The sequence below is a fragment of the Pristis pectinata genome, chromosome 6, assembly GCF_009764475.1.
Source record: "Pristis pectinata isolate sPriPec2 chromosome 6, sPriPec2.1.pri, whole genome shotgun sequence".
Taxonomy (NCBI): domain Eukaryota; kingdom Metazoa; phylum Chordata; class Chondrichthyes; order Rhinopristiformes; family Pristidae; genus Pristis; species Pristis pectinata.
In genome coordinates this window covers 12,193,326-12,209,082 of record NC_067410.1, presented here as the reverse complement: position 1 = coordinate 12,209,082, position 15,757 = coordinate 12,193,326, and positions in this window count along the sequence as shown.

The window sequence follows — 15,757 nt, the reverse complement described above, 5'->3', positions numbered from 1 at the left end:
ATTGGACTATTGTTAGCTAAGGAGTACATCTTACCTCAGGTATAAAAGGTGTCGTTTTTTTGTTAATCTCTCTCTTGCTCTCCTCCCCCCCGACCCTAGCTCATCTTTAGTTCCTTTTAGAACCATAGAACCATACAGCACAAAACAGGCCCTTCGGCCCACCGTGTCGTGCCGTCCATCAGACCACCCTCACACTACCTAACCCCTTCCTCCCGCATATCCCTCTATCTCACGTTCCTCCATATGCCTATCCAACAAGCTCTTGAACCTGTTCAATGTATCTGCCTCCACCACCACCCCAGGCAGTGCATTCCATGCACCAACCACTCTTTGGGTGAAAAACCTCCCTCTGACATCTCCCCTGAACCTCCCACCCATAACCTTAAAGCCATGACCTCTTGTCTTGAGCATTGGTGCCCTGGGAAGGAGGCGCTGACTGTCTACTCTATCTATTCCTCTCAATATTTTATATACCTCTATCATGTCTCCTCTCATCCTCCTCCTTTCCAGTGAATAAAGCCCTAGCACCTTAAGCCTCTCCTCATATTCAGTACCCTCCAATCCAGGCAGCATCCTGGTAAATCTCCTCTGCACCCTCTCCAATGCCTCCACATCCTTCCTATAATGAGGTGACCAGAACTGAACACAGTACTCTAAGTGTGGCCTAACTAGAGTTTTGTAAAGCTGCATCATAACCTCGCGGCTCTTAAACTCAATCCCACGACTTATGAAAGCCAACATCCCATTGGCCTTCTTAACTGCTCTTTCCATCTGTGAGGCAACTTTCAATGAACTGTGAATATGAACCCCCAGATCCCTCTGCTCCTCCACACTGCCAAGTACCTTGCCGTTTACCCTGTACTCTGCCCTGGAGTTTGTCCTTCCAAAGTGTACCACCTCACACTTCTCCGGATTGAACTCCATCTGCCACTTGTCAGCCCAGCTCTGCATCCTATCAATATCCCTCTGTAAGCTCCGACAGCCCTCCACACTATCCACAACACCGCCTATCTTAGTGTCGTCCGCAAACTTACTAACCCAGCCCTCCACCCACTCATCTAAGTCATCTATAAATATCACAAAAAGTAGAGGTCCCAGAACCGATCCCTGCGGGACACCACTAGTCACTGCCTTCCAATCCGAGGGCACTCCTTCCACCACAACCCTCTGCTTTCTACATGCAAGCCAATTCCTAATCCACACAGCCAAGCTTCCTTGGATCCCTCGGCCTCTGACCTTCTGAAGAAGCCTACTATGAGGAACCTTATCAAATGCCTTACTAAAATCCATGTAAACCACATCCACCACACTGCCCTCATCAATCTTCCTGGTCACCTCCTCAAAGAACTCTATCAGGCTTGTGAGGCAAGATCTTCCCTTCACAAAGCCATGCTGGCTGTCCCTAATCAGTCCATGATTCTCAAGGTGTTCATAAATCCTATCCCTTAGAATCCTTTCTAACAGCTTACCCACCACAGACGTGAGACTCACCGGTCTATAATTCCCTGGCCTATCCCTATTACCTTTTTTGAACAAGGGGACCACATTCGCAATCCTCCAATCCTCCGGCACCACCCCCGTAGACAACGAGGACTCAAAGATCCTTACCAGCGGTTCAGCAATCTCCTCCCTAGCCTCTCGAAGCAGCCTGGGGAAAATCCCGTCAGGCCCCAGAGATTTATCTGTCTTAATATTATTTAACAACTTCAACACATCCTCTCTCTTGATATCAACAACCTCAAGAACATTACCCCTACCAGCACTCCCTTGTTTCGGCTCATCTCCTAGTAGTAAAGCTAGTGCCATGTACCCTGTGACTGTTTCTTTGTTTTAAACTTTTCCAATAAAACTTTGTGAAGCACCAAGTTGCTTTTAACTCATCCTTGGATTCTTGGAAGAACATGCGGATTCGAAAATAACCGGATCCAACAAATCCTAACATACCATCATGGAAAACAGCTGAAATTGTTTCCCACAACATAGGTCAGATGTCATGTGAAGATGATGGCTTGTTAGTGAAGCCGTCAATGTTCACTATCATTACGCCATGAAATTGATGGTAACCTCTTAAATCTATGCATGCATTATGTTTAAGATTCACTTGAGATGTAGGCATCATTGGCAAGTCCAAAATTTATCACTTGTCCCTTATTACCTTTGAGAAGGTGGTGATAATCTGACCTGAACTTCTGCAGTGTGGTTGGGTAGGAAGTTCAAGGATTTAGACCCAGTGACAATGAAGGAACAGAAATAAATTTCTGAATCAAGACAGAATGTGACTTGGAAAGAACCCTACGTGTGGTGGTCCCAAGCACTGTGACCTTATCCTTCCTGATCGTGAAGGTCTTGAGTTTAGGAATGCTGTTTGTACAACTCTGCATATTGTAGGTGGTACACACTACAGCTACAGTGTGTCAGTGGTGGGGCAAGTGATTGTTCAGGTTAATGGATGGGGTACCAATCAATCATTCTTCATTGTGATGGATGATGTGGAGTTCCTTGTGTATTGTTGAATGAATTAATGTGAACTTCCCATTTTGTGCTCTGCTTTTGTTGTAAAGATGCTTGAAAAAGCCTTTTTTGAATGGAGGTGATCTGAGTTTTCTCAGTTTGAAGTTAATCCCAATTCCTGTTGAACAAAGTTCTGAAAAAACAATTGTATCTCTGTAAATGGTCAAATTTCTCCATTCCATGATACTAATTCCACAGGATTTTGAATTGTTTATAAGTTTATGATACTTCCCAGGTATGTATCCCATTGTTCATTCTGTTTATGTAAATTTTATCAAAAAGATATGATATTATATTCAATATATCCTGGTTTGTTGAAAACAATTAAATATGTTTGGCTAGTCAGCTTACTTCATGGCTGCTGCTGGACACTAGAGGAATGGCAGAGTGTATATTATGTTGCAGAGCGTTCTGGTTTCTTCAAGAAATGAGTGTTTGCACTTCAACACTGGCCACAAAATCCAGAACACAGAAGAATGGAAAGAAATTGCAAGCAAATCTTCTGGTGTTTCCTTTACAATTTAAATAGCAGAAGTGAACATTACATCAAAGTTAAAACTATAGTGATATCTGATTAATGGATTCATGGAGTTATATAGCACAGAAGCAAGCTTTTTGACCCGACTAATCCATGCCGACCAAAGTGCCTTTTAAGAGAATCCCATTTGCCTGTGTTTGGCCCATATAACCCTGAACTGTTCTTATTCATGTTCCTCTCCAAATGTTTTTTTGAATCTTGTATTGTATCTGCCTCTACCACCTCTTCTGGCAGCTCATTCTATATATCCACCACCCTCTGTGTGGAAAAATCTGCCACCCGTGTCCCCTTTAGATCTTTCCCCCTCACCTTAAACCTACGCCCTCTAGTTTAAGACTCCCCTATCTTGGGAAAAGGCTTTTGACAATCTAGCCTATCGATACCTCTGATAATCCTATATATTTCTATCAGGCCACCCCTCAATCTCCTTCACACTAGGGAAAACAAACCCAGTTAATCCAACCTCACCCCATTTCAAAAGCCTTCCAGTCCCAATAACATCCTCCTGAACCTTTTTTGCACCCTCTCTAGCTTCATCACATCGTTCCTATAGTGCAGTGGTTTTCAACCTTTTTCATGCCGTGGCCCCCCAGAACATGTTCTTGTTAGATGGCGGACCCCCAAAGCCCACAAAATCAAACAATCGATAATTCATGCATACAACACTTAAATTACTGCACATAGGCCCTATTGAAATAGTGACTATTTCAATCACTGATAGTTACCAGTGGTGTCTTTCAGTGTTCAGTTCAATGTGAAGGTTGTGCCTGTTTTGCACTGCAGACTTTGTCCAAACATGGTGGTATGTGCGACAAACATACGCGTATGTATTCCTCAATATTCAGTCTTGATCTATATTTGGTTTTCATGGCAGTGACTGCAGAAAATGCTATTTCGCACAAGTAAGTGGTTGCAGATGGTAACAGAACATTGACGGCTTTGCCGGACAGCAGTGGATACTCCTGGGAACATGCTATCCAGAACGACAACAGTGACATTTGGTCGAACTGCAAGTGCAAAGTCCTGTCAGATGACAGTTCAGCCAATTCTTCTTGTTCACGTCCAGTTAAATCAATAAGCATGCATTCAAATGGATTTCGAATCCAATCAAACATGCTTGTGTCATCGTCGCCGAAATACTCATGGAATAATGTGACAGCTGTTGAATATGGTTCAAAATGGTGCTCGCAATGGCCTCTGTCTTAGTCTCGTTCACTGTCAGAAAGTCAGCCAGCAACGGAGGCATATCATAGACGCCTTGCTGGCATCTTCCCTTCCAGATATGGAGTTTTTTCTGGAAGGCATTGATTTTGTCATGCGTTTTCAGAACATTTGAGCCAGGTCCTTGCAATGACAGATTTAAGCTGTTCAGAATGTTGAAAATGTCTGCAAGATAAACTAATCTGGCAACCACGTCTCATCTGTCAAGAACTGTGCTAATGATCCATCATGCTCATTTAGAAAAATGAGCAGTTCATCTTGCAATTCATATACAGGCTGCACAACGCGGCCTCGTGACAGCCATCTGACTTCTGTATGTAGCAACAAATGCTTATGCTCGGCTTCCATTTCACGGTATATGTTTTCAAACAAACGATGATTGAGCAGCCTGGCTTTGATAAAGTTAGTGATTTTAATGCACGTGGAAAACACATCCGCAAGATTTTCATCCATATCCTTTGCAGCCAAAGCCTCACGGTGAATCATGCAGTGGGTTGCTGCTACATGTGGAGCTACTTCTTTCACTCGTGCGACTAGACCCGACTTCCGTCCCGTCACTGCGGCAGCACCATCCATGCATACTCCAATACACTGTGTCCTTACAATAGAATACCATAGAACAATACAGCACAATACAGGCCCTTCGGCCCACCATATTGTGCCGACCTTCAAACCACTCCTAAGACTATCTAACCCCTTCCTCCCGCATATTCCTCTATCTTAAATTCCTCCATATGCTTATCTAACAATCTCTTGAACTTGACCAACGTATCAGCCTCCACCACCACCCCAGGCAGCGCATTCCATGCACCAACCACTCTCTGGGTGAAAAACCACCCTCTGACGTCTCCCTTGAACTTCCCCCCCATTACCTTAAAACCATGCCCTCTTGTATTAAGCATCGGTGCCCTGGGAAAGAGGCGCTGGCTGTCCACTCTATCTATTCCTCTTAATATTTTGTATACCTCTATCATGTTTCCCCTCATCATCCTTCTCTCCAATGAGTAAAGCCCTAGCTCCTTTAGTCTCTCCTCATAATCCATACTCTCTAATCCAGGCAGCATCCTGGTAAATCTCCTCTGCACCCTCTCCAACACCTCCACATCCTTCCTATAATGAGGTGACCAGAACTGGACACAGTACTCTAAGTGTGGTCTAACCAGAGTTTTGTAAAGCTGCATCATTATTTCGTGGCTCTTAAACTCGATCCCACGATTTATGAAAGCTAACATCCCATAAGCTTTCTTAACTACCCTATCCACCTGTGTGGCAGCTTTCAGCGATCTGTGGACATGAACCCCCAGATCCCTCTGCTCCTCTACATTGCCCGGAATCCTGCCATTTACCTTGTACTCCGCCTTGGAGTTTGTCCTTCCAAAGTGCACCACTTCACACTTCTCCAGATTGAACTTCATCTGCCACTTCTCAGCCCAGCTCTGCATCCTATCAAGGATCTGTAAGCTCTGACAGCCCTCCACACTGTCCACAACACCACTGATCTTTGTGTCATCTGCAAACTTGCTAACCCACCCTTCCACCACCTCATCTAAGTCATTAATAAATATCACGAAAAGTAGAGGTCCCAGAACCGATTCTTGTGGGACACCACTAGTCACAACCCTCCAATCTGAATGCACTCCCTCTACCACAACCCTCTGCTTTCTACAGGCAAGCCAATTCTGAATCCACACGGCCAAGCCTCCCTGGATCCCTTGGCCTCTGACCTTCTGAAGAAGCCTACCATGCGGAACCTTGTCAAACGCCTTACTAAAATCCATGTAGACCACACCTATTGCACTACCCTCATCAATCTTCCTGGTCACCTCCTCAAAGAACCCTATCAGGCTTGTGAGGCAAGATCTTCCCTTCACAAATCCATGCTGGCAGTCCCTAATCAGTCCATAATTCTCTAAATGTTCATAGATCCTATCTCTTAGAATCCTTTCTAATAGCTTACCCACCACAGATGTAAGGCTCACTGGTCTGTAATCCCTTGGACTATCCCTACTACCTTTTTTGAATAAGGGGACAACATTTGCCACCCTCCACTCCTCTGGTACCATCCCTGTGGACAACGAGGACTCAAAGATCCTAGCCAATGGTTCAGCAATCTCCTCCCTAGCCTCACGAAGCAGCCTGGGGAATATTCCGTCAGGCCCTGGGGACTTATCTGTCCTAATATTTTCTAACAGCTCCAACACATCCTCTCTCTTGAGATCTACATAGTCTAGAACATTACCCTTACCAACGCTGTCCTCAGCATCAAGACCCCTCTCCTTGGTGAATACTGAAGAGAAGTATTCATTGAGAACCTCACCCACTTCCACAGCTTCCAGGCACAGCTTCCCACCTTTGTCTTTAATAGGACCTACCTTTACTCTAGCCATCCTTCTGCTCTTCACATACAAGTAAAAAGCCTTGGGATTCTCCTAAATCCTACTCGCCAAAGCCTTTTTATGTCCCCTTCTCGCTCTCCTCAGCCCCTTCTTAAGTTCCCTCCTTGCTGCTCTATACTCCTTACGAGCCCAGTCTGATCCTTGCTGCTTACACCTTATGTATGCTGCCTTCTTCTTCTTAACTAGTTTTTCCACCTCTCTTGTCACCCATGGTTCCTTCATCCTGCCATTCCTTCTCTGCCTCACCGGGACAAATTTATCCCTAACATCCTGCAAGAAATCCCTGAACATCGACTACATCTCCATAGTATATTTCCCTTCAAAAATGTCATCCCAATTCACACTCTCAAGCTCTCGCCTTATAGCCTCATAATTTGCCTTTCCCCAATTAAATATCTTCCAGTCCTCTTTGCTCCTATCCCTGTCCATGACAATTCTAAAGGTTATGGAGCAATGGTCACTGTCCCCCAAATGCTCACCCACTGATAGATCTGTCACCTGACCCGGTTCATTACCTAAAACTAGATCTAATATGGTATTTCCTCTAGTTGGCCTGTCAACATACTGAAACGGGAATCCATCCTGGACACACTTAACAAACTCTGCCCCGTCTAAACCTCTGGCACTAAGCAGGTGCCAATCAATATTTGGGAAGTTGGAGTCTCCCACTATATTTGGTCTGTTATTTTTGCATCTTTCCAAAATCTGCCTCCCAATCTGCTCCTCAGTATCCCTACTGCTACGGGGGGACCTATATAATACTCCCAGTAGAGTAACTGCTCCTTTCTTGTTCCTAAATTCCACCCATATTGACCCTAGAGAGGATCCTTCTACATTATCCACCCTTTCTGCAGCTGTAATAGTGTCCCTGACCAGTATTGCCACCCCTCCTCCTCTTCTCCCCCCCTCCCTATCCCTTTTAAAATACTGAAAACCAGGAATATTCAATGTCCATTCCTGCCCTGATGTCAGCCATGTCTCTGTGATAGCCACAATATTGTAGTCCCACGTACTTATCCAAGCTCTCAGTTCATCTCCCTTATTCCTGAAGCTTCTTGCATTTAAGTAAATGCACTTCAGCCCATCTGCCTTACTATTTTTATAGCCTGTACTCTGCTTTTCCTTTCTCAAAGACTCTCTACCTGTTAGATCCGACTTTTCCCCATCCCCTTCTTCCTCTGACCTACTCCTCCGGTTCCCATCCCCCTCGCAAACTAGTTTAAACCCTCCCAAACCACCCTAGCAAACCTGGCTGCAAGGATATTGGCCCCCCTCAGGTTTGGGTGTAACCCGTCCTCTCTGTACAGGTCCCACCTTCCCCTGAAGATTGTCCACGCCAATGCCGATTGTACAAAAAAAGTGTCAAGCACCTGGAAAAGTTCTTCACCGGTTGTATGCCTTGGGAGTGCCTTGCAAAACAAAAAGTCTTCCAAAGCCTCTCCTTCCCAGCAATATCGAACATAAATCAACATCTGCGCAGCACTGGCAACATCAGTACTTTCATCGAGCTGAATCGCAAATCTGACTTGCTGCTATCAGCTCACTCTGTATATCTTCCGCCATATCACCAATTCTTCTGTTGACTGTGTTATCAGACAGTGGAATGGCTTTCAGTTTTTGACTGGATTCTTTTCCCAGTACAACTTCGCACATATCTACTGCTGCAGGCACTATAAGCTCTTCTCCAATTGTGTGAGGCTTTCTGGAACGTGCTATTCGTAATGCTACCAAATACGATGAGTGAAGAGCCTTCTCATTTACAGTGGCGCAGGCTGTCATTTTGCCTTTCTGCTTGAGGTACAGCTCCTTTTGCCGCTCAAAATATTCCTTCGGCTTACTGGCAGTATCTGGATGCACTGTTGTTAAATGACGCTTCAATTTCGCTGGTTTCATTGCATCGTTGGACAGTGTTTGCAAACACACAACACAGAGAGGTTGGTCCGCATTTGTCCCCACTGCAATGAAGCCATATGAAATGTATTCTGGATCATACTTGCGTTGTTTTCCCTTTTGGTCACCCTTATCCCCTTCGTCATCAGAATCTTCTGGTTTCTGGTCAGCTTTTCTCTTCAGAAATGTCTCCATACTCAGCAATACACGCTGGACAGTTTAACTACTATTACTGATAAACAAAATTATCAAAACTAATCTAAAATTTACACGCTTGAGCACTTTTCGTTTAACAGTGATGTCACTGTGGCGTAGATGCATGGTAAGTAAGCAATATTATTAAGGCACACCAACAGTGTCACTCAGTCTCGCTAACACTACAGTGCACAACAGAATAGTAGTGAGTAGTGAACACTACTGACTACTCTGACTACACAAATCGAATATTAAGCAGCAGCTTGCCAGAAGGGAACACTGTCTAAGTCTCTAAGATTGTCGCCTATAACAGATTGAATAGATATGGCAGATTTTCTGAATAGTGGAAAACTGGAGCAAGCAAGTAAGCTACGTCTTGGTAACAGGTTGCTTTTCCATTTTTTTCTTGGCTTGCTCGCGGACCCCCTGGCAACCCATCGTGGACCCCCAGGGGTCCGTGGACCACAGGTTGAAAACCTCTGCTAAAGTGTAACGACCAGAACTGCACACAATGCTCCACATGCAGTCTAACCAATGTTCTGTCCAACTGTAACATGACTTCCCAACTCTTGGACTCGATTCCTTGGCTGATGAAGGCAAGCATGTCATACGCCTTCTTCACCACCCTGTCTACCTGTGTTGCCACTTTCAGGGAACTTATGTACTTGTTCCCCAGGGTCCCTCTGTTCAACAACAATCCCCAGGGCCTGGTCATTCACTGTGCATGTCCTAGCCTGGTTTAACTTCTCAAAATACATCATTTTGCACTTGTCTGAGTTAAATTCCATCTGCCATTCCTTTGCCCACTTTCCCAGTTGATCTTGCTCCTGTTGTAACCTCTGACAATCTTCTTCACTGTCCACTATACCACCAATTTTGGTGTTATCTGCAAACTACTTTCTCATCGAATTCATTAAAATGTATGGCAAACAACAGAGGACCTAGCACCGATTCCTACAGCACACCACTGATCACAGCCTCCAATCTGAAAAACAGCCCTGCATTACCACCCTCTTACTCCTACCACCAAGCCAATTTTGTGTTCAATTGACTAGCTCACCCTGGCCCCCATGTCTTCTAACCTTGTGGACTAGCCTACCATGAGAGACCTTCTCAAAAGACTTGCTGCAGTCTATTTAGACAATACCTACCATCCCGCCCTCGTCAATCCTCTTGGCCACCTCGTCAAAAGAAACTCAAATTAAATTTGTGAGATTTCCCATACACAAAGAGTGAACAGTTGATCATTTTCAATTATATTTGAATCTTCATTCAATGGGCTGCTGTTTGGGTGGGCTATGATCTTATCGGTGTCCTTTTATGTGAACTGCATGTGAAGTGTGAGTGAAGAGTGCAACACAGGAGCAGTCCAAGGACATTCAATCCCTCTAGCCTGCTCTGCCTTTCAATATTTATCACGGTTGACTTGTAGTTTAACTTCATCTACGCACCTTGGGTTTGGTAACCCTTCAAACCCTTGCCTTTCAATCCCAGTTTTGGAAGTTTTAGTGGACTCCCTGCCTCCACAGCTTTATGTGCTGGAGGGTTTCAGGTTTTACTGCCTTTTGGGTTCCTGAGCTATGTCATTTTAATTTTAAGGTACAAACCAAAATGCTCTGATCAAACACTATTGACCTGAAACGTTAATGCTACTTCCCTCTCCACATGCTGCTCTCTCCAGTTTTTAGCTGTATTATTTTTAATTTTATGGATTTTATTTCCTTGTTATGCACTGTTCCATTCAAGGTAATAGTTTCTCTCCATATCAATCCCAACAGGTCCTAGAATTGTATTAAACGAATCAATCAGATAATTCCTTCATTTTACACATTCAAGGCAATAACATACCCCCAACACAACCCCAGCAATGTAAATAAATGTGGGTTGTTCAGCAGAATTAAAAGTGTTTCAGACTTCAACTTTCCCTTTTGGGAGGGGTTGGAGGGGAATTAATCTTGGCTGCAGTAGTGTTGTGTTGGATGAATTGTTGAGTGCTTGTTGTGTACTGCCTTTGATGTAGGCGAAAGCCAGGATAGGTGTTGATATCGAAAAGACATATATACTGTTAATTCCATTGTTTAAATTGTCACTATGTTTTGAGTCATATTTCAACAGTTATTCATTTGGCATGTGTTACCTGTGAAGTGTTGGGAGGTACTTTAAATATGTTTTCAATTTCATCCCCTTCCCCATGTTGAGTTTGGCACAGGCTCTTAGTGCATTTTCTGAGGCTGATTTGTGTGGTGCAGCCTGCTATTATTTGTTTACACAGCTCGAGGCAGTTGCCTTGTTGTATTTAAAGTTATTGCATAAATACACCCTGAATCTACTTTTGTGTATCATCTTTGTGTCACATGTTGACCAGTCTTAAGTGGACTTATTTAAGATATGAGCTAGAAATTTGACTGCTGTTGAATGCCCCAGGTAGGCACAGTTGTAATGTACGAGGGTTGAATTGCAGTGCAAAAATTTGGTTTACTGGAAGTTATTTTGCGAGGTCAGGGTATTGAAGGATGTGGAGCAGAAGCAGGAAAATAGATTGTAACATAGATCAGATATGATCTAATAGAATACAAGAGCAAGACAGAGGGATTCTTCTTTCTCTTTTGCCTATCCACCGATGTCATGGATATTTTCACTGGGCAGCACAATTGTGTTGGTTACTTGTTGAATGATGATAGCAGGACCACCCATCAGAAAGACTCACAGGCCACAATGTGGTCCCAGCAGACGGGTTGGATAACCAGCACCTATTCCGAATATTCCATGTGAATTTCCTTCCTCTGCAATCTGAAACCCAAACTCAGGAGGAAAACACCAACTAGTAACGTGGAGGAAACCTCCCAGTGTGTTCCCTAGTGGCACTGAGTAAAACATTCTCCAAGCCAAGCAGTAGAAACTTAGCTTGGGTTTGAACAAGGTTGAGTTAAGGCGGTGGGGGGGGGGGGGGGCACTTTGAACAAGGAGGTGAGGGAGGTACATGAGGTAAAGTATCTAAGAAAGAAAAGCCAGTAGGTGTGTGAGCTGATAAGGGAAATAATAGGATAAAAGAAATGCAAAAGGATCCAGAGGCCAGTGGAATGAGAGCTTGAGAGAATTTGCAATGTTAGAGGAAGCTCCAGAGGTAGCAAGTGGTGGCCTCATCATGGAAGGAACTAAAGCTAAGCATACTGGGGGCATCAGGAGTAAAAATGGGGAGGTGGGGTGGGGGAGGAGGGGTGCTGATTGCTCCCTTGTTCACATTCTTGAGATACCTAAGCTTCTCTCACTCTCATCTGCTCTTAGTCCTTCACCCAGTTTAAACACGAGTGGAGGGTCTCCAGTGGAATTTTGCTGCGTTGTAATTGATTTAATTTGATCCTGCCCTAGCCTAACTTCAGGATCTGACATCAGTTGGCTAATATGTTTGTTGTACACAGATATTGAATATTAATACTTGAGAGCAGGGACAAAGTTGCCTATTGATATTTTTGGTATGCTTACGATGCCATGTGTCATATTTTTGGCAGTGAATGGTTGAGTGCCTCTGTAAACTAGTTTACTTTTATCTTCTGCTGTCAAAACATGTTATAAGTTCCTAATCCAATAATATTCCACATGCTAGACTGTGGTCTCAAATAGCTTCGAATGCCCTCTGCTATGAAGGCTCATATTCAAATGAGTTGGCCTTGAAGTGCACAAGATATATGAAGGAGAATGCAAAATGAGTAACTGAAGATGAATCTTCCACAGGTATTGAATTCTCCAGCTGTTAAATTAGAAATTCTTTCACTGACACTGTACACGTTGTTTGGTTGACAGTTTCATTATTAAGATAGAGCCCTCATCAGGTTATCTTCATGAGATCTCACTTTCTTGTCTTCATGTTTCCAGAGTTGAGTTAGTGCAAACAATGGGCAAGGTGGGAAATCTGTCACCATCTAATCCTTCACCAGAGCACCTCAGAAAAGCACTGCCAGGTATGTGGGGCAGCTCAGGATGACTCTCCATCGCTTCTTCCAAGTACATAGAACATAAACAGTACAGTATAGTGACAGGCCTCTTGGCCCATGATGTTGTGCTGAACTAATTAAGCTAATGACGCCTAATAGCTTCTGCCCACACGTGATCCATATCCCTCCATTCTGTGCACATTCATGTGCCTATCTAAGAGCATCCTAAATGCCTCTATCATATCTGCCTCCACCACCACCCCTGACAGTGCATTCCAGGCTCCCACCACTCTGTGTAAAAAGAAACTTGCCCGGAACATCTCCTTTGAGTTTACCCCCTCTCACCTTAAATGCATGCCCTCTAGTATTAGACATTTCAACCCTAGGAGAAAGATACCAGCTGTCTACTCTATCCATGCCTCTCGTAATTTTATAAACTTTCATCAGGTCTCCCCTCAGCCTCTGCTGCTCCAAACTCTAGTTTGTCCAAACTCTCCTCATAGCACATGCTATAAGTAAGAAAACACAAGTAAGAAAGCAATTGACCTTCGCACATACATGGCTGAACTTGGAACCTCTCGCCTTGAGAAATGGTGAGCACTACATGGTCTCACAGTGCTCCAGATATTGGACCCCCAGTGAATGGGGTTATGAATAATTGTACATCTTATGACAACAACGTCAAGTAACTTGTTTTCTCGGCTTGTATCAGCACTGGGCAGTTCAGCTGTAGATCACCCATCTGCGATAGTGACTCAGTTTTTCTCTCCCCATGAGCATGGTCTGATCTTTCAAACATTTCCTATGGCCCTGCATTTCACTGCTTTTATACATCCCTTTATTTGTGTCTTCTCTCTGTCTCTCTAACTGCCCGCATTGACCTATCACTATCAGTTTATCGCCATGGCAATCCTGGCCTCATTCAATCATAGGTATTCCTTTTGTTGTATCCTACTTAAAACAAACTAGTTCTGATGGAGGGTCTTTGACCTGACCATTAACTGTTTCTTTTTCCACAGATGCTTCCTAACCTGCTGAGATATTCTAGTATCTTCTGTTTTTATAATATATTTCAGATTTCCAGCATCTGCAGTGTTTTTGATTTTCATAATCTTATATATGTTTGACCTTGTATTAGTAATGCTGTGCGGAATGGATATGCCAGCTCTGTGTGGTACCCTGATCATATGAACTTTCTGTAAGTGGCAGTTCGTAGTTTACTTGCAGAAAAGCATGTATTTCTATGAACAATAGGCATTTCATAAGATAAGATTTCTTTATCAGCCACATGTACATCGAAACACACAGTGAAATGCATCTTTTGCGTATAACGTTCTGGGGGCAGCCCGCAAGTGTCGCCACGCTTCCGGTGCCAACATAACATGCCCACAACTTCCTAACCTGTACATCTTTGGAATGTGGGAGGAAACCGGAGCACCCGGAGGAAACCCACACAGACACGGGGAGAACATACAAACTCCTTAAGGACAGCAGCCGGAATTGAACCCGGGTTGCTGGCGCTGTAATAGCGTCGCGCTAACCACTGCCCTACTGTGCCTGCTGTTTTCTGTTTTCTGTTTTCTGAAGTAAAGTTCAATTATTCTGAGATGTTATTAGCTGGTCTGTTATTTCCTCCAGGGTTTGATGATCTCACCTTGTGCACTATACTGTTTTCTATTTATTACTTGGTTGTGGTGGAGAAGCATAAAGCATATTGTATAGAAATTCATCTGCATTCAATAGCCCTAAACATGGAGCATCAGCACTTTGCATTCTGCTTCTGTAACTGACTTCAGTGGAATGAATTCAGAGGTGGAGTTCAATGCATTGATCCGATTTTATTTAGCGTGTTTAGCGCTGCCATTCAGGCGTTTGCCTCTATAGTTTGTTTAGGGCTCTTCCAGTGGCTCAGCTGATAACAGCAGGAGGTGGCTGTGATAAGCAGCAAGATGTGTAATGATATATGTATTGAATCATTTGATCTTGAGGTTTCTAGAGGAAGGCCTTAATGCCTGTACGAAATGGCATCATCTCCATTTCCTCCCATAAGTATATGTCAGAACAAATGTGGAGGCTTTGTAAACAGTACAGAAGAGGCTTAATAGGATGCTGCCTGGTATAGAGGGTATGAGCTATAAGGAGAAGTTGAACAAACTTGGGTTGTTTTCTCTGGAGTGTTGGAAGCTGAGGGGAGACCGGATAGAAGTGTATAAAATCATGAGAGACATTGATAGGGTAGACAGTCAGAATCTTTTTCCCAGGGTAGAAATGTCAAAACTAGAGGACATACATTTAAGGTGAGAGAGGGAAGGTTTAACGGAAATGTGCTGGGAAAGTTTTTTTTACAGAGTGTGGTAGGTGCCTGGAACAGGCTGCCAGAGGTAGTGTGGAAGCAGATACAATAGTGGCATTTAAGAGGCTGTTAGACAGGCATGAATATGCAGGGAATGGAGAGATATGGACCACGTACAGGCAGAGGAGATTTAGTTTAATTTGGCATTGTGTTCAGCATGAAAGGCTTGTTACTGTTCTATATTCCATGTAATGGGAAATGATCAACCTCGTTCCACAGTATTAAAAGCTGGGGGTTGCAGTAAGCTCTGAGTCCCTGTACTAGGGAAAGGAGGGAAGTAAACATCAGTCTGCTTTGGCATAGTATTTAAGGGCTGCTGCCTCACATCTCCAACAACCTGGGTTGAATCCTGACCCCGGGTACTGATTGTGTTGCACGTGGATTTTCCACTGGGTGCTCCAGTTTTCTCCCACACCTCAATGACGTGCAGGTGAGTTAATTGGCCACTGTAGATTACCCCTACTGTAGGTGGGTGGTGGAAGAATTGGGTTGAGTTGATGGGCATGTGCGAGAGAAAATGTTACAGGGAAATAAGTGAGTGAATGGGACTGATTTGAATCCTCTGAAGGCCAGCATAGACTTGATGGGCCAAATATACTCCTCCTCTGAAAGAAAAAGAATCCGAGCAACAGGTGTATCCCAGTACTGACTGTAAAGGGCAATGGGTTTGGCTGTAATCCCACCACTCATAGCCTGGAGTTGCACACTTGATAAACTGTTG